Below are 27,690 nucleotides of genomic sequence, written 5' to 3' on the forward strand. Positions count from 1 at the left end.
GTCTGCAGTATTCCAGCCGTATTAGTACTGATCGAAGAGAGCCATCTACAGGCGAAAGGCGACATAACATCACAGCAGCAGCATTTAAGGTGGAACGAAAAACGCGAAGAAGCTGGCGAATAAGAAGCCAACTTCAGCCTCGTAGCAGACCCTGGGAGGCACGCTCAAAATAATCATCTTTCCCAGTACTTCAGAGTCATATTTAAAGCGCTTTACTGCAATTTTATGTGATCGATGGAAGATGTGAAGCCATCGAGCCTGTACTGCGATTCACATTGAAATTGAAGCCATTTCTCATGCTTTCTCTCAGTGTCGGGGCTGCAATTGCGTGTAAAGGAGGCGACTTGAAAATGAAACGTGCAATCACCTTACAGAGGGTCTTCACGACGGGGTGCGTCAGCTAGTTCTCCATTATTGTCAATTTACTGGACTTCTGAAGAAACCTATCGACATCGAAAATACAAACTGCACAGCTTAAGGCACATGAAGAGAAATCCGTGTGCTGATTGACTCAAAAATGTCGCTACAAATAATCCGCCGGGTTGATTTACTTGTCAGACCACCTCCCTCCGTCCCTCTTTGCTGTTAGCACAATTCTTTCAGTTTCTTTTCTTGTATTTTCCTTGCTATTTTACTGTTGCTTTTCCCCATGAGGAGATGGATCCACAACCGAAACCGTTTTCACCCTTTGTTTCTGCAGCGTCAGTCTGTATGAGGAGCACATCTCGCACAGCTCCAGTGGCGCAATCGGTCAGCGCGCGGTACTTATACAGCAGTGCACAGCGGAGTCATGCTGAAGTTGTGAGTTCAAGCCTTATTTGGAGCAGTGTCTTTAGCTACTGAAAGCAACTGTCGAGTTTAGATACTCAGGTATTTGATGGAGATAAATTAACATCAAACGAACAAGTAAAGGTAAAGGTTTATTTCGAGTCACGATCAAAGAAGGCTCCACAGCTGAAACATTGTGTTTCCTTCTCTTTTCAGCATGGAATAAACCTATACTTTTCCCTTTGCAGCATGCCCACGCATGCTGACGCAGCTCCCTACTTAAATTACTATCAGCTGTGTACTGTAATATGATTTGACTCCACGCTTGTGTTTCTCGGGAGACAGCAGAAATATTGAGGATTTGCGGCTACAGAAAATAATGTGAACTTTACAGGCAAAAGTAAGGTTACGTTAAAGAAACAAAAACTTATTGTCACCCTTTTCAACTTGATTATTTAAGACATTTGTTCGGAATAGTATATCTTCTCGTGTCTGTGGCTGTTGTCCTACAATAACGGTGGTGAAATAGCAGGAATGTGCAGAAAGAATCGGAGATAGAACAGAAGACTCATCTAGTCGATAGTAAGGTTGTGTAGGACCTCACACACGTCGATGTCAGTGTTGAGTAGTGTGGTTTAAATCTTCTTCACGAACCAGAAAGGAGTAGAAACCTAAAGTCTTCTGATTCGTAATCAGACACGTTATCCATTGTGCCATTGGCGTTTGCATCGCGTTCCCATACAGCACCACATTCAGTTCAGAGCCGCTACTATTCATGTGTTTTGTACGTGTGTCTTATTACTACGTCTTTCATTATGTCTGGTTTAAAATAATGTATCTTTAAAACAGACAAAGGGTTTATGAGTCTCCCTGAAATTCACACACGAAGAATAAAAGATATCGCGTTTAAAAAGAATACAGAGATGCCGGCGATAGAAAACGGAGCGTCTTAAGTGCGCGCTATCACTGAACTAAACTCCCGATCAGTAAGTTTGTCGGCGGCTTTTTAATTGTGTTAGGAAGAGCAAACAGTCCACAGTGTACATTTTAAAGGTCTAAGCAAAACAATCAGACGTGAGGATTATTCAGAACAGGAGCCTCTTCTTTGTATACTGAGTTTTCGGGTGAATGTCAAAGTGAAAGACAAATTAGCAATTTTCACTTTTTGATTAAGGAACAAGAAAACACCATCCTTCAAACTGGATTCAGACCTGGGACATAAGAAATACTCGCTGCTTTTTCTACAGTCTTAAGAGCTAGCAACTGAGCTATCGAGGGGTCAGAAAATAAACGTTTTGTCACACGCGTAGCCCAAGTGTAGTGTAGTGTAGTGTTCCTCTTTATTTAAATCCCAGTTCGACATCAAAATACTCACTCCCATAGTCTCGTTTAGTAGAAGAAATGGACCAGGCTTCTACTGTATAAACGTCCAGAGTTCTTATAAAACATTTGAAGGGATATCAGTGCAGGAGGAAATTGACTCTTTTTCTAGTGGGATCAGGATCACATAAAACCTTTCGTTTGGATTGAGAAGAGGATCATGGTGATACTCAAAACATACTAACCTTTGCTTCTTTCGAGGACGAATGGATTATTGAGCTGCGAACATCGGTTCAAATCCAATCTCTCCAACTGCAGTTGCTTCTTTGAGAGTTTCTTCAAATCTTTCAACTGAACGTCAATATCGAGGGATATTGACGGTAAAATCTTATGGATTTTGGTTTTCTTTTGATCGAAATTGTATTAAAATTCGAGCCTCTTTCACAGTTGTATAATACTTTCCCCTGCATCCTCAGATAAAAATTCTAAATACCACAAAGTTACAATATATGGAATAGCATTAATTTTTAAATGTTTTTTAAAATTTGCATTTATTTAGAGCTACATTTTGTGCTAGGTAAAGATAACATTGTTTATATTGATGGGATATAAATGTACGATGAATTTATGAGGTAAAAGGTGTACGCAGGTGCCTTTTGCGTACTTTAATCAAAGACAATAAATAACTTTCACTCAGACGTTGATCAGAAGCTCAATAAATGACGAAGCAGAGGCTCCTGTTCCGAATTCCCCTCACGTCTGATGGTCGTGTTCTGATCAAGATCAATCTAAATTGGTACAAGGGATTTTAACAAATCTGGTCTTTAAGTTCAGGGACTGCTCTGTCTGCTTTGTAATTCAAAAATAGATACAAATGTCAAGTTTTTTATAGATAAAGTGTTGTCTGTTTTCAAAAGTTAGGTACTTAATTGACTTTATGATTTGGTTTTGATTTTGAATCGTTATATTATTAAGTTTGTGCTTTCTCTGTTTTTATCGTATTGTGAAGTTATTTTTTAAACAAACGCTTACAAAGGCAAACAGGGCACACAGTACAAGCTACTGTGCACTTTTGGGAGTATACCAGGTTCGATATAAAATCGCAAAAATGTAAAAGGAGAAAATACCCCAGACTGCGTGTAAAGCCCTCCTTGAGGTATGCTTACAAAATAGCTGCACCAGGCACTTGGACACAGATAAACACAGGGATTTAAAATTCAGGAATATGAATGGTCAATTGCTTACAGTTGGTTTTTTTACGTTTTGTATTTAGCGATTTGTGTATAAATCTTTTAACAATTCATTAAAATGCTAACAATATGTAAAATAAAAGCAACAGCACCGTTAAATGCCGGGGAGACGGGCAGTTTTTTTTTTACAATCAGATTCCAATCTCTAATGCTGTGTGTGAGAGCTGTGTGTGAAAGCTTACTGTACATAACTTTCCTTTTCTCACATTTTCTGACAACTATTTTTTCTGACCAAAGGGGCACCCTGTCAAGATGTGAGTCGCTCTTGAATCAGAGCTGGGTGACACGGGCTTCTGTTCTGATATGGTTGTACGAGAAGCAGGAGGAATCGCTTCACTCGTATGAAGCATGAGCTGAATCAGGAGTGAGACATTTCGTGTGTTTGTGCATATGTCAACGCCTGACCTACATCGTAAAACTAAAACTAAATTAAAAACTAACATTAAGTTGTCAGAGACATTCATTTATATACAAACATTACTTGTTTCTTTGCAGATAGGCATGCTGAAGTAGCTACCCACCTGAATATATTAAACGTTTCATCTATACAATCAAACATAGTATTCTCCTGAATAACTACTCGAAAGAAGCCGCAGCTCAGGTGTTAGAGAGATTTGAAATCAGATCGATGGATTTAGAGTCCAGACTGCTAACCGACAGCTGACACAGGTCTTTTACAGAACTGTTTTGATTTTTTCTACTTTGTCCCCGTGACGTCATTGTCCTGCTCGCAGCCAAGCCCGACACACGGTACCATCTGGTTTCTGTCGCTGGGCGCTCACCCTGCGGTCCATGTGGGTCCTCATGCCCCAGTATAATGACGGGGACATTAAACTGTAAACAGGTGCCGTCCGTTGGCTGAGAAGTAAAACTGAGGTCCTGACTCTCTCTGGCCTTTAAAAATCCCAGGTCGTCTCTTGAAAGAGTAGGGGTGTAACCCCGGCATCCTGGCCCAATTTTCCATTGGCCCTTACCAGTCATGACCTCCTAATAATCCCCATCTATGAACTGGCTTCATTACTCTGCTCTCCTCCCCACTGATTGTTGATGTGTAGTGAGCATTTTGGCACAGTATGGCTGCTGTTGCATCATCCAGGTGGGGCTGCACATTGGTGGCAGTAGTGGGATTCCCCATTACCTGTAAAGCGCTATGAGTGGAGTGTCCAGAAAAGCGCTATATAAGTGTAAGCGATAATAATAATAATTATTATTATGTAAATTGCAATAAAAATAGAATATTTGTTTCAAAATCGATTAATGTAAAAACTGATAAAGCTAATGCTTTTTTCAGGGCTATATCTACTTTTTTAAAAAAAGAGAAGTCTGTTGCAATTGTGAAATTTGGAGAAGATGCACCAGCGGGTGCCTTCACATCTCCAGCTTCAGTCTCGCCTGTAGCTGGGAGAAGGTTAAAAGCACACAAGTGATCTGTAGACGATGTTCGGGGAAGAGATAATTCTGTTTTCAGCACAGGGAGTGAGAATGAGCTCAGTCCGGCTCCCAGCAGAATCCATTCTGGTTTGGTTACTGTTAGACTGTGCGTCTGAGGCTCTTTGGATCGCAACGTGAAAAAATAGAATTGCTCACATCAAGAGGAAGGGAAGATATCATGTTTAAAAAATCAGAACCGAAGATTTGGATCCGGGGCCTCATACTTATCAAAATATTAAAATAATAGTTATTAAAATATCAGATTGTGTTTCTGCAAAATTTCGTGCACAGTACGCCATTTTTATCTAAAAATAAAACAACAGCCACAACAAGGGCTTTACACGCAGTCTGGGGTATTTTCCCCTTTTATATTTTTGCCACTTTATATCGAACCTGTTATACTCCCAAAAGTGCACAGTAGATTGTACTTAATAAAAATGTACAATTCACCACTGGTATAAACAGATGTGTGCCATGTCTGCCTCTATAAGCATTTGTTTAAAAAATAAGTCCACAATACGATAAAAACACAGAAAGCACAAAGTTAATAATGCAACGATACAAAATCAATACCAAATCATAAAGCCAATTAAGTAGCTATCCTTTGAAAACAGAGAACACCTTTATATCTACAAAAAACTTGACATTTGCATTACAAAATGTATTTTTGAATTACAAAGCAGACAGAGAAGTCCCTTAATTCATAGATCAGATCTTGGCCAAAACAAGACAATCAGATGGGAGCTGAATTTGGAACAGGAGCCTCTGCTTCGTCGTTTATTGAGCTTTTGATCAACGACTGAATTAAACAGATTCACTATTTTAACTCTTTGATTACAATACACAAAAGGCACCTTCCTTCAAGCTGGAGTCAAACCAGCGACCTAAGGATTCCCAAGTGTTTCCATTACAGTTCCCTACTTTACCAACTGAGCTATCGAAGGGATACCAGGAGCTGCACTCTGACACATACTGCCCAATGTAGTGAAATGTTCCAGATGAGTAAAATCCCAGATCGACATTGTTTCCAACTCGTTTCCTTAGTCTTTTTTACCTTGAATTTAAACCACAAACCAGGATTCTACCGTATAAACTTCCGGGGATATTAAAACATGTTTGATGGGGCATCAATCATTCCAGGCGGAAATTGACTCCTTTTTTTTTCTTGGGGGAAATGAGGAACAAAACTAAATGTCATTCTGTGCTTCTTAGAAGCATTATCACAGCTAATGCATGTAATGCCTTTAGTATGTGAAGGTGAGAGTTCAGTTATGCCAGGGAGTGAAGAGAACTGAAATTTAGAAAATTCATATTTAAATAGATTGCAAATCTTCAAAGTGTTCTGTCACTGCAAAATTATTACAGGGGTCTACCAGCTGCGATACGTGCTTGTTTTGGGACTATTTCCAATAAGTATCGCATTAGTAATTGTGTGTCCTTACTGGTATCTTTTAAACTGTGAGGGACATTCGGTTATATAGTCATAATCCGATTTTAACGTGTCCTGCATTTTAATTTACTGAACAGATAAATTGAAACGTTCTGATTCAGAGCCCCTGCAGTTCGTGCTAATTAGAACCACAACAATGCTCCCGTGTCCTGAGCACCACACTGAGCACACGTTCAGCTGGGCTCTGACTTTGTTCAGCACGACTTCTTGTTGCAGTTGAGCTCAGAGCTAGAGATGATCTCCATATTCTACCGCACTAAGTAGTTCGAAAGTTAGTACACAGTACACACTTCTAAGTGGAGTCAGGTTGTTAAAAAAATAAACCAGCGCCCTGTCACAGAAAAGTACCCCGGTCTCCCGCGCAGCAAGCGTAGGCACTCAGCACTGTACTAAAGAGGAGCGCTTATTCGCAGCTGAGCGTGAGCTCTGTTTACAGTCAGCAGACATTTCCAATGACGTTTTCGCCTGCTCTCAGCTTTTTAAAGACGGTCATAAACGCTCATGAAGTAATTCATGTCAGTTTGAAGTCTGTTTCTGTTGTCTCGGCTCTTGACGAAGAAAAGCCGTGCCGTGATTTTTTTCCCCACTTAAGGCTTCTATCGTTTCTACTCTAACGAGAAAAGCTTTTCATCAGAAGTGTGATTTGAACATATGTCTCCAGGAGAAACTGCACTGGCTGTAAACTCCAGAGACTCCCTCTCTGAAGAAGTTTCCGTCACCCTGCAAGAGAGAAGATCCATCATTCACTGAGGCAACCACTGAGACAATTAACATTGAACACGCGAAATGCGAGATGCTTTCTACCTAGGGATTTTATCGTTTCTACGTTGTCAGAAGTGGGGTTTAAACAAAAGTCTCCAGGAAAAGCTGCAACCTAAACGCAACGCCTTAGACCACCAACCATCCAACCTGTGTCTCTTATACGAAATTATATTTTATTTCTTTCTACTTGTTGAAAAGAAAAAAAGTGAAATCATGTAATGAGAGAAATGTCTTTTTTCATGGGAAAAACAAGTACGAGCAAATGTAAAGTTTAGAGCAGCGCTCAATAAAAACGATCAGAAACCGAAAGCGCTTCTTATGCGTATCAGTATATTCCGATGCCGGTGGTTCTGCAGAAGAAATAAGAATAGCCGAACTCTAAGCACTGTGTTGCCATTACGGCTACTCTGGCTGCAGCTGCTTTAAGATCTACTCAGCGGGCACAGAAAGTTGAAAGAGGTCAGACTGGTTTGCGCTGTTTAAATAACAGTGTGCGAATTTAAACTTATTTAAATAAGATTGTTTACAATGTAATACATGCTCCAAAAGCGTTAATACTGCACTGGCTGCTATTTGAAACGCCTTCATAAATGACGCGTAATAGAGATTGATGCAGCTGGCTTTTATGCTTCACAATACATTGCAATCAGGAAAGTATACTGTATTGTAATCAGGAAAATAAATCAATTATTAATATGCAATACAACGTCTGTTCTTAAAAATGATAGCTGTTTTACACTGACGTCGCTCTTTATGAGATAATCCAGATTGTGAAGACGACTGCACCCTAGCAGATCAAAATATTACACGAAGGCTGTAAAGCACACTCTGAATCGATCCGAAAATTTGATTTCCTCGATCCGTTTAGGCTACAACAGGCAACTTGGCGCTTCTCCAGCAAACCATTTCTCAGTTTTGTGAATGACTTGTGCTTCCAACACACCAATTTCAGTAGCTTGTCAGAATGGCCGAGTGGTCTAATGCGCCAGATTTTAAGGGCATGTTTTTCCATTGATTGGGTGTTTTGGTCTCTGAATAGAGGCGTGGGTTCAAATCCCACTCTGACAGCTACTGTCTTTTCCCTGCCTTGCGTTTTTCCTGTCTTCTTGTGCTCGCTGACAACGACAGGAAGAGGAAAACGGAGAAACCGGCTTGGGGGCACATGATGGGCAGGGAAATACTTCTTGAACACTTATGTGATTAGCAGAAAGTCAAATAGGCTTCGATGTCTGCCTTAAGAACTGTTTGGGCTGCCTGTAATCGAGGAAAGATTAACTGCAAAGTATGCATTCAAATGTGAAAGACCGAAATAGAAAACCAGAAGAAGACTTATTAAAAGAAACATTGTTTTCCTTGCGGTTTATCCTGTATTTCACTGGCTGGAGACGCTGTGTCCGGGCTCAGCGGTTATATAAGAAAAGACACAGGCGGGGTTCATGGTTTTGTGCTCCCCCTGCGGAATGCGCGTCTCTTCTCTCCTTTAATACCTTCATACACTCCTCTCAAACCATAGCAAATTCCCGGAATATTTCGGTTTTACCTATTTCACAGGTAGTGGGTCTTTCTTTCCGAGATCACAGGTAGAAACAATAAACACGCTGAAAACAGGAAGGTATTCCTGATCGTAGGCGAAGATGTGCAAAAATAAATTTCCTAAAATCCAATACGGTCCAGTCCCGTTCAGGTACTATTCTGATGTAGATGAATATTTTTGGCACAGCTGTTACAACAAACAGGCAAATAAACTTTTTTTATTATTTCATTCGAGCTGTAGTTTTGAAAATGTTTTTTTTTCCATTCACTAAATAATACAAAACACAAACCCACCATAAACGTCTGACCATTGATATTCCTGAATTATAAGCTCGTACACACGTACCGCGAAATTCGTGCAAGAGTCACAGCTGGGAGGCAGTTCAACGAATATGATGCCTTTCAGGGGCCGAGTATTAGACACGCCTTATCGTGCAGAGATTATTCTTCCTCTACCGCAGTCTTTGCCTCGGACCACCCCTCTTGGCACATTAGCACTTTTAATTTTCGATTTTCTACATAGAACACCAAATATCTTGAGGAAGTCTGTCAAGCAAAGACTGCTGGATAATTGATGTGCAAACGTTGGTTCAAAATCAACATCCTCTGCTATTGCCGTTGATTCTTTGAGAGTTTCTTCAAGTTCTTCATCTGACCTTCAGTATCGAGGGATATTGAGCATAATACCGTACTATTTGTAGCTTTCTTTTGATCGCCCGTTTTATTAAAATGCCAGCCTCTTTTACAGTTATTTAGATGTTTGGCAAGGTGTAATAGCCCCCCTCGCATCCTCAGCTAAAATATTTTAAAAGTACAACAAAATTACATTATATTGAACAGCGTTTATGTTAACATTTATATTCAAATTAAAGTAAATATACGAAAATATTAAAATACAACTTCGGCGATCTGTCGTTTTTGCTTGTCAAGTTCTCAAACAATTTTGCTATGTATTTTAAATTACTTTAGCTGAAGATGCAACGGGAGCATTCCCGCCACCCACTGGAACCTATAATTCCATGGGTGAATACTAACTGCTTGGAAGTTGCCAATGTCCGTAATTATTGGAAATTCCCGGTAATGTTGTTCTACATGTTGTTTTACATGTTCTGTAAAACAAGACAGGAAAAAAAGGTACCGCTGCAATTCGGATCCAGCATCTCCTCTTTATGAAACAGGTGTTTTAACCAGCTTTACCACAGCGCCGGCAGAACACTATTCTTATACAGGTGGGTACCCACCCTCAAACCTTTGTTCTCCCGCTACTTTACCTTTGCCTACTGTCCTGTCTCTCTCACACCTGAAGAAGGCTCCACGGCCGAAACGTTGTGTTCTCTTTCTTCTTTTTTCCAGCATGGAATAAACCTATTACCTATTCTTATACAGCCGCTTGGACACACCGCTCTGAGACATCTGAGGTCGATGTGCGCTGAGCCTGGTCGCCGACCAAAATCATGCCCAAGTGTAGATGGCTTTCGTGACGAGGTGGCCGAGTGGTTAAGGCGATGGATTGCTAATCCCTTGTGCTCTGCACGCGTGTCCCATCCTTGTCGGTTTATGTCTTCGACTTGTGATCCGTTTCTAAGTCGGACTTGCTATCTTTATCTACTGTAGTAGAGTAGTAATATTTCTAGCGTTGGCTGAACATGGCTTACAGCAGTAGCTGACAGATATAGTCTCTTAATAGGTTAAATTTATGCTTTGTACTGCTTTCACCTGATATTAATAGTAGTCCTGATGAACGATTTAGGGACATGGCGCATCTTGAAAATGTTCTTGTTAATTTCAGTTTGGAAAAAATGCACTCACCAGAAGCAGAAACTGGTCGTATCTGCAAAATGCGCAATGCAATAGCAATGTCTTGCTATGAGTCCTTACCTGTTACAGGAGGCGTTGTAGGACTTTTTAGCTCAGAAAAAGCTATCAATTCATCTTACATTTCTACTCCATCAATATTAGCAATGTTATCTTTACTAAGCTCTAAATATAGCTCTAATTAAATGCAAATTTTAAAATACATTTTAAAATAAATGCTATTCCATATATTGTAACTTTGTGGTATTTAGAATTTTTATCTGAGGATGCAAGGGAAAGTATTATACAAATGTGAAAGAGGCTTGTATTTTAATACAATTTTCGATCAAAAGAAAACCAAAACCCGTATGATATTACTGTCAATATCCCTTGATATCAACGTTCAGTTGAAAGATTTGAAGAAACTCTCAAACAAGCAACTGCAGTAGCAGAGAGTTTTGATTTGAACCGATGCTTGCAGCTCAATACTCCATTCGTCCTTGAAAGAAGCAAAGACAGGGATGTTTTGAGTGTCTCCATGATCCTCTTCTCAATCCAAAAGAAAGGTTTTATATGATCCTGATACTACTAGAAAAAGGGTCAATTTCCGCCTGCACTGATGTCCCTTCAAACGTTTTACGTTAAGAACTCTGGACGTTTATACAGTGGAAGCCTGGTCCATTTCTTCTTCTGAACGAGACTATGGGAGTGAGTATTTTGATGTCGAACTGGGATTTAAATAAAGAGGAACACTAAACTACATTGGGCTACACGTGTGACAAAGCGTTTACTTTTCGGCCTCTCGATAGCTCAGTTACTAGATCTTAAGACTGTAAACAAAAACAGCGGGCATTTCTTATGTCCCTGGTTTGAATCCAGCTCGAAGGATGGTGTTTTCTTGTTCCTTAATCAAAAAGGGAAAATTGCGAATTTGTCTTTCATTTTGACGTTCACCTGAAAGCTCAGTATACAAAGAAGTAGAGGCTCCTGTTCTGAATAATCCTCACGTCTGACTGTTTTGCTTAGACCTTTAAAATGTACACTGTGGACTGTTTGCTCTTCCTAACACAATTAAAAAGCCGCCGACAAACTTACCGATCGGGAGTTTAGTTCAGTGATAGCGCGCACTTAAGACGCTCCGTTTTCTATCGCCGGCATCTCTGTATTCTTTTTAAACGCGATATCTTTTATTCTTCGTGTGTGAATTTCAGGGAGACTCATAAACTCTTTGTCTGTTTTAAAGATATATTATTTTAAACCAGACATAATGAAAGACGTAGTAACTAGACACACGTACAAAACAGATGAATAGTAGCGGCTCTGAACTGAATGTGGTGCTGTATGGGAACGCGATGCAAACGCCAATGGCACAATAGATAACGTGTCTGATTACGGATCAGAAGACTTTAGGTTTCTACTCCTTCCTGGTTCGTGAAGAAGCTTTTAAACCACGCTACTCAACACTGACATCGTAGTGTGTGCGGTCCTACACAACCTTACTATCGACTGGATGAGTCTTCTGTTCAATCTCCGATTCTTTCCGCACATTCCTGCTATTTCACCACCGTTATTGTAGGATAACAGCCACAGACACGAGAAGATATACTATTCCGAACAAATGTCTTAAAAAATCACGTTAAAAAGGGTGACAATTAGTTTTTGTTTCTTTAACGTAACCTTACTTTTGCCTGTAAAGTTCACATTATTTTCTGTAGCCGCAAATCCCCAATATTTCTGCTGTCTCCCGAGAAACACAAGCGTGGAGTCAAATCATATTAAATAACACAACACATCTATTAATTTAACACCCAGATGTGACAGAACACATGTAAGACTTACACACAGCTTTTAATATGCTATAGTGAATTTGCAAGTGTCCTGGGGAGGGAAGAGAACTGATATTAAGGAAATGCATATTTAAAGGGGATGTAAGTCTTAAATGTGTTTTGTCACATCTGGGTGTTAACTGAATAATTTTTTAGCATTATTTATTGTGTTTTGACTCTATACTTGTGTTTCTCAGGAGACAGCAGAAATATTGATGTTTACATTTATTTTCACATTCCCGGTGATATTGACTTAGGTACTCAACTATTTACTCGTAGTTTGACTCGTGTCAAAAGTTGAAAATCTCTGCAAACATCAAGATGGCTAAGGACGTGGAAAGAAACTCAATCACATTTAGAGAAGGTAATGTTTAGATCGGATTAATTCGAAGTGTGTCTCTGCGTGCGTTTGATCTACCAACGTTGTGTTTAACTGAAGGACACCCTGAGTGTGGCATAGAAACTAACACATGTCGTATTTTTTCTACATTCACAGATTTTTGGCTAAAGTAAAAACAAATCGTTGTCATTTTCTTGCCAGCTGGCAGTAATTCTTTTGCATTGATAAGAAAGATGAGCACTTTATCTTCCGCAATGTGTGGATTTCTTGAAAAATAAGCTGTGCCAAAAATGAAATGAACACTTCTTTTAAACATAATGCAGAAGCATGTTGTCTATACCAATAAACGGTGCGAGAAGACAGGAAGAAAAGCACCGTTGGGATTTGAACCCAGGATTTCCTGTTTATTAGACAGGAGCTTTAACCAACTAAGCCACAACGACGGCGAAGCAGTATCCTTTTACAGCCAATTGCACACACCGCTCTGTCACATCTTCGTTCGGTGTGCGGTGAGCCTGCTCGCTGAGCATGTTGAGAAAGGATGTGAAATGGCTTTTATCCGGCAATTTCATTACCAAGGAGCTCAATATGCTTTTGATGATCTACAGGGTGTCCAGTGCAACACAGGCGATGGACTGCTAGGATTTGGAGCCAGGATTTCCCGTTAACTAGACAAGTACTTTAACCAACTAAGCCACGGCGCCGGCAGAATTCTCCTCTTTTACTGCCACTTGGACACACCGCTCTGAGACACCTGCGTTCAGTAAGCGCTGAGTCGGCTGGCTGAGCACGTTCCCTCCTTTACATTCAATAGGAGCCCCGACACGAAGAGAAATGGCTTTTATTGTGCACTTTTCATGTCCAATGCGCTTGACATCTCCCAAGGGCGACAAAGTTCATTTACGACACTTTTCCTTTCTTTCTTTCTTTCTTCTTTCTGTACTCTTTGATGAAACAAAACGAGAAATCATGTAAGGGAAAATGTCTTTTTTCATGGAGAAAACATGCACCAGGAAATGTTGTGTTTAGAAGAAGTGAGTTAACATGAAAAGTGACCTAACTTACCGGAGCAAATGCTCACCTAGCAAGATCTGCTTTACTACTAGAGAGAAGTAGAGTGAAAGACGTGATCATTTCACGCCGTTGTGGAACAAAATTCCTTTTTTCTTGGAATTCTAAATCAATCCACATAAAGGCTTTGTCTGCTTAAAAGTGATGATTTTTAAAAACTGATAAAAATGTAGAAAACACGTTTCTCACGTAGAAATTTAAGATGGGGGTGGGGTATTACTAGTAGCGGCGCTGAACTCACCATGGTGCAATTCAGTTACGTGGCGGGCTAGTGGTTTAATGGATAACGCGTCTGATTTCGGTTTATAAGATTGTCGATTTGACTTCTACCGGGGTTGTGTGATTTAAATCAGGCTCCTCAGAAATAGATGTCCGTTATGTAAATGAACCGCACCTGAAAGCAAACGTTGGGTCTGGGTTCCTTTCTTTCCTGCATGAAATAGCAAATCGTTACAAAAAAAACACCAACTAATGTCCAATAGTCCAATAGTTAGTTATTTAAGTAAACATGAATATACTGTAAGGTCTTGGTACATGGGAGTGGATTTCAACCACAATTAAAAAAGGGCAAATTATAATTACAGGCTTCAGACACTTTTTCATACAAAAGTGACCAAACACTCCCTAACTTTCAGGTTTGCTTGAACCTGTAACAAAAAAGCGGTCTGAAACTTCCATTCTCTGATGTCACTTTCTCTAAAGTCAGACGTGATGTTTCGCGGACGTGCAGTGTGCCTTTTCTCTTGTCGTGTTCAAGATGAAACGCTGCATAAGCTCCTGACTGCGTGGTCTGTACTGTTCTGTTATTTCGTTCAGATTACCTATGTGGTGTACAAATAATACTGAACAGCATGGTGTAATTTCCGGGTTTGGCACCAGCAACACCTGCAAACCCATCAGCTGACCTCGACGTGATTTGAACACGCAACCTTCTGATCTGGAATCAGACGCGCTACCGTTGCGCCACGAGATCACTCGCTACACGTGCTTTTAATTCCCCCAAAGAGAAAAATCAGCGTCCCTGAAAATTTTTTTGTTCATTCTCTCCTGTGAGGAACACCGCAACGAGGGTCTCTTCTTCCCAGACCACAGATTATTCTTCCTGCTCGGCTCTCACACAGGGAGCAGACACACCGTCTCCACTAATGTGTTTACTACATCTATAGATCTGACCCCCTACAGCCCCGATATTCCTGGACAGGATATTTACCACCAGCCTCGTGAACTTCTCATCTTGACCTCTCCCAGGAGGAGCACAATTAACACAGAATCCCCTCTCCATTTAGCATTTATCAAATTGCGTGGATGCAGACATCACTCAGAATCACCTGTATGATTCTCCCAAATTCAGACTGGCTGTGCTTTCAAAAATGTATAGGTGACTAGCTTCCTAACAGTTTTAACAGCATTTGAAAAGGCTGTTGATGCATTGGGCTTGAACTGACCCCGGGTCAACTGCTTGGAAGACAGCTATGCCCGACACTACACCATCAACGCGCACACCACAGAGCCCCTCAGAACATCATACGATAATGCCACTGATATCGGAAGCTTTCTCCAGCATTTGTGATGATTCCACATATTGCGAAGGAATCATGATATTGTTCAATACTGTCGCTAGACGTTCGAATGGGTTTCAGGGCCAGGTGGACTGTTTCCTAGAGAGTCACGAACCGCAGTGGTATTGTATTGCAGTGAGACAACACAATGCCTGCTAGACTATTCATGCTATTCGTGCTAAATGCCACAGATTGTGTTTGTCCAGTCGTGTCAGTCATCCTGAAGCTACGGAAAGTCAGACGCAGATGTGCTGTAATACTTTCAGGAAGTTAGGATTTGTTTGTGCAAAATCAGAGAACATTGCTCTGTTATCTTATATCTTTGCTCTGTCATCATCATCAAGGCTCTGTCATCTACTGCTGAAAATGCGCAGTGGTTTTCTCAGAATGCCCTATGTATCCAAAGGATGTAAACTATGAAATAGTTAAACCTATGTAAACCTAAAGCTATAAGGGGAAGACAAATGTGAAGCGTTACAGCAATGGCATATCATGAGATGATTAATCGCAATTTCCATAGGAGCCCCATGGTTGCCTGGCAACCGTCAGCTTTGCGCAGTGGCAGTATCGTCGCCTATGAGGTTTAGCAGAGGCGCAGTTATTGCTAGTTGAAAACATTTCCCAATACCCCGCTTCCTCTGATTTGAAATACAATCAGTGGGAGCAATTTTTGACAGTCTCGTGAGAGGCTGAGCAAGGTGTTTAAAGACAAATTTTGTCATTGTATCATCATAGCACAAAGAAGCGTGTTTTTGTCTTCTCAACAGAAATGTTCTTTAGCTCTTTCAGCGTTATGCAGGGAACAACGTCCGTTGAGATCACCTTTGAGTCAGTGCAAATGTTTGTGAGCTGTCAATTCAATTTTAATATTGGTTGTACTGGTGTGCTGCTTGTCTGTGAAAAATTAATCTTCTGCTTCTTCATGCCGAATCATCTGCAAAGGTCGAGTTTATTCAATGTTTGCGCACAGCACTCCATCAGGAATATTTTGTCCTAGTTCAATAAGGACTTACTGCACGCATTCACAAACCTCACAAACCGATAAAACTGGTTTGCTGGTTAAAAGATTTTATTAAATGTGAAAAAAGGTCTGATTGTGAAAAGGTCAAAATGTTAGTGAAAAAATCAGTAACATGAGGAAAAATAAACTGTGGGAGCCCCATGACATGCTGTATTTCTCTCTCATTCTACTGGGAGTGGTGCCGTCGCTTCTGGATAAAGACTCTCAGTAGTCATTCCAGACAGGTCAGGTATGACTGTGCTTTGCCACAAGAACCTCAGAGATTGTAAGCTGGGTAGTTTCAGATCACTATTTTATTAAAGGTTCAAGCAAACCCAAATACTTTTGCAAGAGACATTTCAGAATCCCAGTCAAATCCAGTATGATTGCTGGATCCTTCGAATTCGACTGAAGTATAGCACAGATCTGCAGTCCACCATTAGAATACTGTGGGTGTGTTGTATAAGCCACATGGCCAAAATAGTTCTAAAACAGGAGATGCATCCTCGTTTAGGAATGTGGTATAAAGTGAAATGGTCTGGGAAGAGTCCTACGTTTGAACAGTTCAAAATAGACGTAAAGGGGTATTTACGGACTCTTTCGAAATGTAAGAACAAGCTGTGCGGACCTTATCTTTATTTACCTTGTGTAATCGTTTTTCATAAAGTGTAATTGTATTATAGCATGTGCCCCTGATGATTTTCTTCATACGTTATATGTGCTCTTGTTTGTATTGTATGTAGTTTTGTTGTTCAAATAAAACGTAAAAGACACAACTTTCCGGATGCGGCTGCTGTAAAAATAAAATGACATCAAGGGTGCTGTACGCAGAGGTCTGAAACCTGCTCCACAGAAGATCTTTATCCAGAGGTGTTAAAGAAGTCGAGATCTCACCATGAGAGGGGAAGCATCTCAGAAAAAGCAGGTGCAGTCGGTTCCACGGTCATAACGCCACTAAGTCGGGTGACAAGAGCAAAACCCACCCGACCTCCTCCGAGCAAGTAATGAGACAAAGAGACAGCGCACAGCGGGTAGCGTGGCCGAGCGGTCTAAGGCACTGGATTAAGGCTCCAGTCTCTTCGGGGGCGTGGGTTCGAATCCCACCGCTGCTAGGTGCTTCTGTCGCGACCCCCTTTCAGCTGACTTCAGACGAAAGGGAGGGAACTGCTTTTTGGCAGTCTCTCGAGAAACTAAGCAAAGTGTTTAAAGATACTTTCTCAGCTTGACATCAAGGCACAAAACAAAAACCTTCTTGCGTCCTCTCAACCCAAAAGCGCTTTGCCACTTTTTGCGTTATGCAGGGAACGACGTCTGCCCAGATCACTTTTGTGTCAATGCAAATCGTAGTGTGCCCTCCGTTTTAATGTTGGCTGTGCTGGCGTGCTGCTTCTGTCTGTGAAATATGAATGTTCTGCTTCTTCACACCGAATCGTTGGCGGGGGTTGAGCTTGTTAAATCTTTGCGCATAGCGCTCCTTTGGAAGTACTTTGTCCAAGTTCAAAAGCGATCGTGGGATTTACTTCATGCGTTCAAAAAGCATGCCTCGCACGACAGATTTAAATGGGGAATGGAGCCTGCTTCTTGCTGTTTTTCCTGTGGTTGCAGTTACAAAGTTGATCGTGCTTTCACATTCTGTTAACAGTATTCACTGGCTGAGCTTTATCAGTTGGTTCGTAAAGGAATCTCTGCTTCGGTTCCAGAAAAGTCATCTGTAGTGTGTTTTTTTCCGTGCCCATGGCAGTCTTTTAAAGCTGGTAGTAATGGCGGCAAAGTTAATTTTTTATCCTCTTTAAAAGAATAAGGACGGGCTGGGGCGAGCTCCATCTACCACTCTTTCAGCTAACCACCGAACTCGCGAACTGATTACACTGCAGAGCCCCAGGCGCCTCGCTTTTCTCCATTCTCTGGGTTAGGGTGAAAAAAAAAAATTTGCTGGTATTAGCTGGCCTGCTGGGAGTACCTCTTCTTCACTGATCAGCAAGATTTGTGTTTCATCTTTCGCAAGTTGTATAGATTTCTTTCAAAACAAGTTGTTCCAGAAAGGAAACGAACACTTGCATTCACCTGAATTAAAAGGCATGGGATTTGCCCATAAGGATAAATTCTGTACAGTAAGACAGGAAGAAAGGCACCGCTGGGAATCGGACCCAGGATCTCTTGTTTACTAGACAGGCACTTTAGCCAACTAAGCCACGGCGCCGGCAAAGTGCTGTCCTTTGACAGCCACTTGGACACATCTCAACTGCTCTGAGACATCTGCGTTCGGTGTGCACCGAGCCTGCTCGCCTTGCAAGTTGCCTCATTTACATGCGATAGCTCCAGCACTAAGATAAAGGATGAGAAATGGCTTTTATCTGGCACTTTTCATGTGAGAGGATCTCAATCTGCTTTCCGTGTACAAGAGGATGTCCAACTCATGTAGCTAAAGACGTAGACGACAGTGCTTCGCTGAAATCTTGATCTCAGAACCCTCGGCATGACTCCGCTGTGTTCTGCTTTAGACAAAGGGGAGAAAAGACTTCTTTCATCACACGTTTTGCACTGTTTACGGTGTTTGCAGTGCTCTTTCTTAAATGAAAACCAGGAATCGCCACCATATGAGGTGAGACTAGATAATATTGGAACAAGTAGCCTCGCCATTCCATGCGTGACGTGAGCAAAGTGTAATTCCTGTCTTTATAGTGTGCTTGTTAGAGACTTAGCTGGCACCCAGAGTGCTTTAAATCCGGAATTCAGCAGCCCAAGACAAGAGAGCTTCCTTCGTCTATGTTTTTTGAGTGAAGGGGGGAAACCATGCGTGTGCTGCAAACGATCTTAGTATCGAAGTGCCGTCCCACATAACCGATCCGAACAATCTGCTTTACAGAGGAGCACTGCCGGAGCTTATCGTTGGCAAACTGAAGACCAGGCCGACCTCTTCTGTGACTCTTGAACACTGAATCTCAAGGTTGTGAATTCAAGCTCCACGCTGGCGGGAAATTCCATAGGTAATGATCACATTTTCTTGCATGCTAATCAAAAGAAATATTAAGAAAACTTTTCCCGATACCAGCTTTTTACAAAAGTAAAGGCACACGGCACATGTGTGCCACATCACGTCCGAGTTTAGTGACAACTACCTCAGAGATTGTAAGCTGGCACAAAACAAAGTTTCAGATCAGATCACTTTTTTTTATCAAAGGTCCAAGCAAACCCGAATACTTTTGCAAGCGACATTTCAGAATCCCAGTCAAATCCAGTACGATTGCTGGATCCTTCGTATTCGACTGAACTATAGCACAGATCTGCCGTCCACCATTAGAATACTGTGGGTGTGTTGTATAAGCCATACCGCCCAAAATAGTTCTAAAACAGGAGATGCATCCTTGTTTAGGAATGTGGTATAAAGTGAAATGGTCTGGGAAGAGTCCTACGTTTGAATAGTTCAAAATAGACGTAAAGGGGTATTTACGGACTCTTTCGAAATGTAAGAACAAGCTGTGCGGACCTTATCTTTATTTACCTTGTGTAATCGTTATTCATAAAGTGTAATTGTATTATAGCATGTGCCCCTGACGATTTTCTTGATACGTTATATGTGCTCTTGTTTGTATTGTATGTAGTTTTGTTGTTCAAATAAAACGTAAAAGACTCAACTTTCCGGATGCGGCTGCTGTAAAAATCAAATGACATCAAGGGTGCTGTACGCAGAGGTCTGAAACCTGCTCCACAGAAGATCTTTATCCAGAGGTGTTAAAGAAGTCGAGATCTCGCCATGAGAGGGGAAGCATCTCAGAAAAAGCAGGTGCAGTCGGTTCCACGGTCATAACGCCACTAAGTCGGGCAACAAGAGCAAAACCCACCTGGATTCCTCCGGGCAAGTAATGAGACAAAGAGACAGTGCACAGTGGTTAGTGTGGCCGAGCGGTCTAAGGCGCTGTATTAAGGCTCCAGTCTTTTCGGGGGTGTGGGTTCGAATCCCACCGCTGCTAGGTGCTTCTGTCGAGACCCCCTTTCAGCTGACTTCAGACGAAAGGGAGGGAGCTGCTTTTTGGTTGTCTCTCGAGAAACTAAGCAAAGTGTTTAAAGATACTTTCTCAGCTTGACATCAAGGCACAAAACAAAAACCTTCTTGCGTCCTCTCAACCCAAAAGCGCTTTGCCACTTTTTGCGTTATGCAGGGAACGACATCTGCCCAGATCACTTTTGTGTCAATGCAAATCGTAGTGTGCCCTCCGTTTTAATGCTGGCGTGCTGCTTCTGTCTGTGAAACTTGAATGTTCTGCTTCTTCACACCGAATCGTTGGCGGGGGTTGAGCTTGTTAAATCTTTGCGCATAGCGCTCCTTTGGAAGTACTTTGTCCAAGTTCAAAAGCGATCGTGGGATTTACTTCATGCGTTCAAAAAGCATGCCTCGCACGACAGATTTAAATGGGGAATGGAGCCTGCTTCTTGCTGTTTTTCCTGTGGTTGCAGTTACAAAGTTGATCGTGCTTTCACATTCTGTTAACAGTATTCACTGGCTGAGCTTTATCAGTTGGTTCGTAAAGGAATCTCTGCTTCGGTTCCAGAAAAGTCATCTGTAGTGTGTTTTTTTCCGTGCCCATGGCAGTCTTTTAAAGCTGGTAGTAATGGCGGCAAAGTTAATTTTTTATCCTCTTTAAAAGAATAAGGACGGGCTGGGGCGAGCTCCATTTACCACTCTTTCAGCTAACCGCGGAACTCGCGAACTGATTACACTGCAGAGCCACAGGCGCCTCGCTTTTCTCCATTCTCTGGGTTAGGGTGAAAAAAAAAACTTTGCTGGTATTAGCTGGCCTGCTGGGAGTACCTCTTCTTCACTGATGAGCAAGATTTGTTTTTCATCTTTCGCAAGCTGTATAGATTTCTTTCAAAACAAGTTGTTCCAGAAAGGAAACGAACACTTGCATTCACCTGAATTAAAAGGCATGGGATTTGCCCGTAAGGATAAATTCTGTACAGTAAGACAGGAAGAAAGGCACCGCTGGGAATCGGACCCAGGATCTCCTGTTTACTAGACAGGCGCTTTAGCCAACTAAGCCACGGCGCCGGCAAAGTGCTGTCCTTTGACAGCCACTTGGAGACGTCTCAACTGCTCTGAGACATCTGCGTTCGGTGTGCACTGAGCCTGCTCGCCTTGCAAGTTCCATCATTTACATGCGATAGCTCCACCACTAAGAGAAAGGATGAGAAATGGCTTTTATCTGGCACTTTTCATGTGAGAGGATCTCAATCTGCTTTCCGTGTACAAGAGGATGTCCAACTCATGTAGCTAAAGACGTAGACGACAGTGCTCCGCTGAAATCTTGATCTCACAACCCTCGGCATGACTCCGCTGTGTTCTGCGTTAGACAAAGGGGGGAAAAGACTTCTTTCATCACACGTTTTGCACTGTTTACGGTGTTTGCAGTGCTCTTTCTTAAATGAAAACCAGGAATCGGCACCATATGAGGTGAGACTAGATAATATTGGAACAAGTAGCCTCGCCATTCCATGCGTGACGTGAGCAAAGTGTAATTCCTGTCTTTATAGTGTGCTTGTTAGAGACTTAGCTGGCACCCAGAGCGCTTTAAATCCAGGAGTCAGCAGCCCAAGACAAGAGAGCTTCCTTCGTCTATGTTTTTTGCGTGAAGGGGGGAAACCATGCGTGTGCTGCAAACGATCTTAGTATCGAAGTGCCGTCCCACATAACCGATCCGAACAATCTGCTTTACAGAGGAGCACTGCCGGAGCTTATCGTTGGCAAACTGAAGACCAGGCCGACCTCTTCTGTGACTCTTGAACACTGAATCTCAAGGTTGTGAATTCAAGCTCCACGCTGGCGGGAAATTCCATAGGTAATGATCACATTTTCTTGCATGCTAATCAAAAGAAATATTAAGAAACTTTTCCCGATACCAGTTTTTTACAAAAGTAAAGGCACACAGCACATGTATTTAGTAACAACTACCTCAGAGATTGTAAGCTGGGTAGTTTCAGATCAGATCACTTTTTTTATCAAAGGTTCAAGCAAACCCGTGTAGCGGCAATGCTTGTTAATAAGACAGAATTAAGTGTTGCTGTGCTTTCCCAAATGAGGCCCCATCTCTCTCTTCAAATCTGTGGTGCAGCCACAGAGAAGCTATTCATGCAGGCTGATTTAAAGATGTTTTCTTTTGATAAGGGACAGCTCCCAAATGGGGATGCACTTAGCTAAGCCTGGCTATCATGATCAATGGTCATCCATTGGCGCCTATCTGTCTAGGGAGTGCCAGAAGGACATCAGGACTGCATTCCTAAGTGTCAGGAGTAAGTGACTCACATCTCACCTTGATCAACCAATCAGGGACTGGTAGGGCCGAGTAACCCACGTAGGACTCTGATGCCCATGGAACTTTCAGCCAATGAACGAGCTGAAGTTCCTCCAGGTAACAACAGGCAACACAGAGGGCCTGCGAGAATTCTGTGAACTTTTTCGGACAATTCAAAGGAGAATTCCAGGGCAGGACGGCCCAGGAGCAGAAGGCTCCCAAGGGAAGGACATTCTCGCAGCGCGCCTCCTGACCATCCTGAGACTCAGCCCGGACAACCACGGAACGGCCAGTGTGTCCGAGTGCCAGAACTTTCCTTTGTTCTAAGAGTCTTGAGTGGAGGTTGCCAGAGAGTAACCAGAGGATCCACCCGAAGTTAGCATCAGCAGTAAGCCTCGTGAACAGGTCAGAACTGTGGACAGCTGAATCACTATTCAGAACTAGCGCTTCATCAGGAACGAACTGATCTTCTTCCTGACTTGCTGGGACCCACATTCATCTTTTCTCCTGTGCACAAACTCTTGCTAGTTTCAGCCAAAAGAGAGCATCAGCAGCACACCGTCGCAAGCCGCAACAGCACAGCTTAGCACCTAGCCAGAGAGTGCTTATTGGACAGCAACAAGCCTGCAACTGTTTCTTTGTGCCCACAGGAGATCTGAATCCCCAGAGATTGGATGAGTATTCAACTTCACTGCATTACTGCTCGAGAATTCAACTGTTATCCCAACCAGTTGATATCAATTTAATTCCTAAGAGTTATGTACTTGTTTCAAGTATCTAATGTAGAAGTTATGACGAAGTTCATTTACGAAACGGTCTAAATGAATGATATACTGAACGTATGACCTCTTGATATATGTAACTCATCGTGACTGATTGAATATATATCTTTTGTATTCTGATAACCCTCTCGATAAGATCTGTTAGGTTTATATGCAGATTCTATGTATTAATAAATGTATCCTTGTGTATTAGTACCTGTGTGTGTGCGTTGTTTGAGTTATATCGCAAGGTTGGATTCTAAAGCCATTAAAAGAAGCATTTTGTGATTTATGGCTACAATTAATAATTGTCCCCGTGTAGCGGCAATGCTTGTAATAAGACAGAGTTAAGCATTGGTATGCTCCTAAAGGAGGCCCCATCTCACCCTCCATCTCTGTGGTGCAACCACAGAGAAAGAATTCATGCAAGTTGATTTAAAATGTTTTTCTTTTGATAAGAAGCAAGCTCCCAAAGGGGGATGCACTTAGCTAAGTCTGGCTATCATGATCAATGGTCATCCACTGGCGCCTATCAGTCTAGGGAGTGCCGGATGGACATCTGGACTGCATTACTAAGTGTCAGGACTAAGTGACTCATATCTCACCTTGATCAACCAATCAGGGACTGGTAGGGCTGAGTAACCCACGTGGGACTCTGATGCCCATGGAACTTTCAGCCAATCAACGAGCTGAAGTTCCTCCAGGTAAAAACAGGCAACACAGGCCTGGAGATTCAGATTCAACAAGATTGAGATTCAACAAGATTCAGATTCGGGAGATTCAGTAAGATTCTGGAGAGGATTCTGTGGACTGTTCTAAAGGGAATTCAAAGGAGAATTCCAGGGCAGGACGGCCCAGGAGCAGAAGGCTCCCAAGGGCAGGACATTCTCGCAGCGCGCCTCCTGACCATCCCGAGACTCAGCCCGGACAACCACGGAACGGCCAGTGTGTCCGAGTGCCAGAACTTTCCTTTGTTCTAAGAGTCTAGAGTGGAGGTTGCCAGAGAGTAACCAGCAGCAGGCCTCGTGAACAGGTCAGAACTGTGGACAGCTGAATCACCATTCAGAACTAGCTCTTCATCAGGAACGAACCAGTCCTCTTCCTGACTTGCTGGGACCCACAGTCATCTTTTCTCCTGTGCACAAACTTTGCTAGTTAAAGCCAACACTAACTAGCCGGTCAGTGAGCATCAGCAGCGCACTGTCGCAAGCCGCACAGCACAGCCTGGCACGGAGCCAGAGAGCGCGGATTGGACAGCAACAAGCCTGCAGCTGATTGTTTGTGCCTGCAGGAGATCTGAATCCCCAGAAATTGGATGAGTATTCAACTTCAATGCATTACAGCTCGAGAATTCAATTGTTATCCCAACCAGTTGATATCAATTTAATTCCTAAGAGTTATGTACTTGTTTTGAGTATCTAATGTAGAAGTTATAACCAAGTTCATTTACGAAACGGTCTTAATGAATGATATACTGAACGTATGTCCTCTTGATGTGTAACACTTCGTAACTGATTGAATATATATCTTTTGTATTCTGATAACCCTCTCGATAAGATCTGTTAGGTTTATATGCATATTCTATGTATTAATAAATTTATCCTCGTGTATTAGTACCTGTGTGTGCGCGTTGTTTGAGTTATGTCGCGTGGTTGGATTCTAAAGCCATCAAAAGAATCAACTTCGTGATTTACTGCTACAATTGATAATTGTCTCAGTAAATGCCCAAACCCTACAGAACTGGTGCCTTCAGAGAGCCACTATGATTACATATTTGGCGTCCCTGAACGGCTATGAAACACTACATTTATGGCGTCCCTGGCACGGGCGTGGCAAGACTGAAATGAATCAACCAAGCGGAATAATTCATATAAAACGCCGCGGGTTTCATACACGATAATACAGTGTGCTGAAAGCCGAAAGAAAAAGTTCCCCTTGCTCTTTAAGCAGTGCTTGAGTGTTTTGTGATCTTTTGCAATCTACCGGGTTGATTGCATACTTGATCTTGTGGTTTTCTGTGGTAAAACTGTGATTTCGTACTTAAAAGTAATACTCTTTAAGTTTAACGATGGTTGCTAAAAGGTCTGAATTCGAGTCGCTATTAAGCACTCTCTCTAGCAGCGACAAGTCTGACCACGATCTCTTCCATATCTCCGTCAGCGGAGAAGCTAGAAGAATAAATCTCCATTCTCTGAGAGAGCTAGCGAAGGACGTAGAGAGATTTGACCCCGCAGTGTCAGAGAATAATATCGAGAGTTATATTCAAGACCTCAGGTATAACCTGCAGTACCTGCCAAACGCCACAGAACAGGAGAAAGTGTTTCTGGTCAGGAAAACTACCAGCAGAGCTGTACATGAGTGGATGGCTAGGCAGATGAAAGAAGTCTGTAATGACTTTGAACAGCTTTGTCATGCACTTATCGAAGAATACAGTGCGTCTATTGACCCGACTGCCGCGATAGCCGCCGCTCTTAACATTAAGCACGAGAGAGCAGAGTCCCCTCGCGAATATTACGAGAGACTTAGACGAACTTATTTTGCAGGGCGAAATGATGAGGGTTGCGAAGAGAACACACATTTCAAGGGTTTATTCATTGCGAATCTCCACCCATCAGTCAGAAAGATGATCTTAATGCATACAGATGCACAGACCATGAAAATGACTGATATTAAGAGATTCGTGCAGAAAGCCTGGGAGTATGATGTCCAAAGTCGCTCTGAGCAAAAAGCTGCTAAAGCGACCGTGTTCGCCGTCAGAGCCAGCAGGGTTAATTCCCTCCTGCTCGAAGGAGCACAGGCTCCTGAGCTGGCTAAGCCCCGTTCCAAAGCATGCACACAGGACCGCACCCAGCGTCCTAAGTGCCATGAGAACACCGGGGGAGGAAAAGGGCTAGATAAAGCTGAACAAAAGGATTCAGTAGCCACCCGCCTGGCCAGGCTTGAACAAGCTTTATTAGGACAGGGACAACCGCTCCCCAAGGCTGCCGGAAGCGTGAATGAGCTGATACTCTCCACTGGAGGAGGCGGAGACCCGATCCCTCTCCCTCCCTCAGTCTATCTGATTGAGCGGAAGGGTTCCTGCCTGGATGAGGTCAGCCACTCCCAAGTGAGTACTGACTCCACCCCTGAAGTCACAGAGCAGACAGTAAAACACAGAGGAAAAGCAGGAAGCTTTTACCTCAAGGCTGCCATGGGAGATGTCTTACCCAGTGAGACACTGATTGACACTGAGGTTGAAAGGTGTTTGATGTCACACGGCAAGCTCAAACGGGTTGAAAAAGAAAAGGGCATGCGACTCAGAGTGGAACCTTTGGTGGATCACCAGAAAGGCAAAGTGTGGAAACAGGTCAAGGCTCCTAAGCCTTCTGTACAGAAGGAAAGGGGGGCCAAGAGGCAGACTGTGCTCACACAGTGCCCACCGAACACAGAAGCCTATGTGGGGATTCCTTCTGTTCCCTCTGGACAAGAAATAAAAATATTTTCTTGTTCCCCGGATATACAGGGAAGTCGTGTCCCGGCTGAGGTCACAACAGCCTCCATGCCACAGGAGCGGTGCTCCAAGCAGCCGCCTGATCCACCAGGTAAAGCACACACCTTTTACATCCCTAAAGAGGAGCAGATCTCCCCACCTGGCGATGAAAAGGAGCTTTCCCTGTGCACCCTGGCACCCAAGAGGGGTCAGGACCACCACCCTGCAGTGGTGGAAGGGATCCAGATGGCAGGAGAGCAGGTTGGTGATGTAGCCCTCACCCTTAGCCCTGAGAGGTCCTCTATTAGTGAGGATCGGCTTGAGCAGCTGTCACAGGGCCACCGCCAGGTGCCCCTGGTGCAACATTCACAGGTTAGACAGGAGGTCCAGCTGGACGCTGAGACTACTGCGCTGTGGACACACCTGATCCCAGATGCCGATTCCCTCTGCTGTGACCCAGGGAACCTGCAGTCAGGTAACATTATTTCTCACAACTACCAGGTAGTGAGTGAGACTGACCTGATTGTTCCTGCCTCAACGGCAGGGTTGCCAACACACCCAGTCCCCCAGAAGGGACAGGGAATGAAAGCCGAGCCGGTTTTCTTACAGCCACCAGCTCAGTCTGTCAGTCTGAGTCTGACCAACAGTGGTTCAGCCAGACTGGAGCTGGATGGTCAAGTCACCCGCCTGCCAGTGCAGGACATCGCAAAGAGGGGTGTCAGAATCCCCGCCTGCACTGACATGGGCCTGGTGGGTGATAGCGAGTCCAAAGACAGTGAACTAGCTATCCCAGTGCTGGGGCAGCTCCCTGAACCCCTAGCGAGGGAAGGGGGGAGCGAGCAGGTGTCCTACACCCACGCCCAGCGAACGATTGTAAACATGCCGATAGAGGGATTCCTCAATCAGGAAGTGTGCAGGGTGGACCTGAACAGTGAGAATGGGGTAACAATCCCAGATCACTCAGGTGCTCCAGATGACCACTCAGCCGAGGGTCAGGCATGCTCCACCGCTGCACCGCCCCCTGCAGGGTTCCTAGAGCACAGGCATGAACAAATCGAAAAAGCAG

The 27,690-nt window shown here is 43.0% G+C and overlaps 4 non-coding genes across 4 annotated transcripts; 2 read left to right on the forward strand and 2 right to left on the reverse strand.

The window, feature by feature from the left end:
* Nucleotides 1-14,446: 14,446 nt before the first annotated feature.
* Nucleotides 14,447-14,518, reverse strand: trnaw-cca (transfer RNA tryptophan (anticodon CCA)). Its single transcript has one exon. It is a non-coding gene; the product is annotated as a tRNA-Trp (tRNA).
* Nucleotides 14,519-15,651: 1,133 nt separating this feature from the next.
* On the forward strand, nt 15,652-15,793 carry LOC148812201 (U4 spliceosomal RNA). The gene has a single exon (XR_016086346.1). It is a non-coding gene; the product is annotated as a U4 spliceosomal RNA (small nuclear RNA).
* Nucleotides 15,794-17,134: 1,341 nt separating this feature from the next.
* On the forward strand, nt 17,135-17,216 carry trnal-aag (transfer RNA leucine (anticodon AAG)). Its single transcript has one exon. It is a non-coding gene; the product is annotated as a tRNA-Leu (tRNA).
* A 3,864-nt stretch (nt 17,217-21,080) lies between these two features.
* Nucleotides 21,081-21,154, reverse strand: trnat-agu (transfer RNA threonine (anticodon AGU)). The gene has a single exon. It is a non-coding gene; the product is annotated as a tRNA-Thr (tRNA).
* Nucleotides 21,155-27,690: the final 6,536 nt, after the last annotated feature.

This window comes from Atractosteus spatula, assembly GCF_055471065.1.
Source record: "Atractosteus spatula isolate fAtrSpa1 chromosome 10 unlocalized genomic scaffold, fAtrSpa1.hap1 SUPER_10_unloc_3, whole genome shotgun sequence".
NCBI lineage: Eukaryota > Metazoa > Chordata > Actinopteri > Semionotiformes > Lepisosteidae > Atractosteus > Atractosteus spatula.